Raw genomic sequence first — 1,324 nt, forward strand, 5'->3', positions numbered from 1 at the left:
TGTTGCCTTGTGGACACGCGGTGATGAGGCACTGGGTCCCGGCCCCCGGATTGTGATGTTTCAAGTGGCGGTGGGCCGGGTGACGCGGCCCGGGACCTGGTCCCCAGGTCTGGTCCTGACCCCCAGCACCTCGCTCCACACACACATCCGAGGGTCCCCTGCGATCGCCTGGAAAACAGCTCTCCTCGGAGGGACAGCGCCCAAGACCGGCCCCTGACCCCCCGGAGGCCTGGGTGGGGACAAACAAGTGTGTTTGGAGATGGGGAGAGGGGGCTCCTAAGTGGGGGCCACGTGGAGAAGGAAGCGTCTTTTTCCACGGTTTGGATGAAGGAATCCATTTCCAGCCCCACTTGTGACCCCAGTTTCTGAGAGAAGCAAGAAACAGCCCAACTCTCAGGAGCTGGGGGACCTGCAACGTCCTCGGATAGGAATATGCAGGAACAGGACCTCCCTTCTGTTTAACTCTCTAGAAGTCCGGATTTTTTCTTGTTCGCCCAGGACTCCTGGAAAGAGGAGGCCTGTCTGGAAAGAGGGAGGCCTGGAGAGCTAGAAGTTGCTTAAGGTGGAGAAATGACCTAAGGGCATGAGGTCCCAGCCACCTGTTCCCAGCGCAGTGCTCTGTCCCTTTCATGCTCAGAATGTACAGAAAATGGCTTTCAATATGGCTGACCTAGGGTCAGAGTTTTAGCTCAGTGGTTCCGCCACGTGCCTCACAAGCGCAAGGTCCAGAGTTCGATCCCAGGTACCAAAAAATTTAAAAATATGGCTCATCCAGGGGATAAAAGTGGGCAGGGAGTGCTGAGCTAGCCGGTCACATAAAGAATGAGCCAGTGCAGAGACCAGGGAGGAGTGAGGTTACTCTGGGGTCTTGTCTTCAGGAGGAGGGGACCTGGGAATCACCAAATGAGGCTCAGGAAGGGGCTGGCCAACTAGGGGGAGGCAGAGGTCAGCAGAAGGCTGACCTGGGAGCTGAGCCCCCTGGGGCCAGGGCAGGAGTGGGACTGTGTGGGGCTGTGGGATCTGCTGGTCCCTGCCTTGGTTTCTGATCACATAGTCATTTCACTCTCCAGGAGCAGGGCTGCCTCTGCCTGGTGTGGCCAGGTGTCATCCCTTAATTTGCCCATCTGCTAGCCATCCCCCTGTTTATTTTTTTTTCAGCTTTAATTGAGTTTATTGGTACATTTTAGGGATACAGTACAGTTACATTCATTGTTGGGATCTTGTACCTCTACATGACAAGTCTTGGTTCTCATTTTTTCCCCTTACCTCTGCCCTCCCTTAACCCCCTCCTCCCCTCCCCATCTACAAACACTTTATTTTCATC

The 1,324-nt window shown here is 55.1% G+C and overlaps 1 long non-coding RNA gene across 2 annotated transcripts in view; it reads left to right on the forward strand.

Annotated features, from left to right (window-relative positions):
- The first annotated feature begins 7 nt into the window (after positions 1-7).
- The window catches only part of LOC104851819, a 10,216-nt gene continuing 8,899 nt past the window's right edge, over positions 8-1,324 (forward strand). The window contains exon 1 of one of the 2 annotated variants that reach the window (XR_777308.2): positions 8-247. This is a non-coding gene — a long non-coding RNA (uncharacterized LOC104851819). The other variant, XR_777309.1, reaches the window with a different exon arrangement.

This window comes from Fukomys damarensis, unplaced genomic scaffold, assembly GCF_012274545.1.
Source record: "Fukomys damarensis isolate Sample0158 unplaced genomic scaffold, DMR_v1.0_HiC HiC_scaffold_21, whole genome shotgun sequence".
NCBI lineage: Eukaryota > Metazoa > Chordata > Mammalia > Rodentia > Bathyergidae > Fukomys > Fukomys damarensis.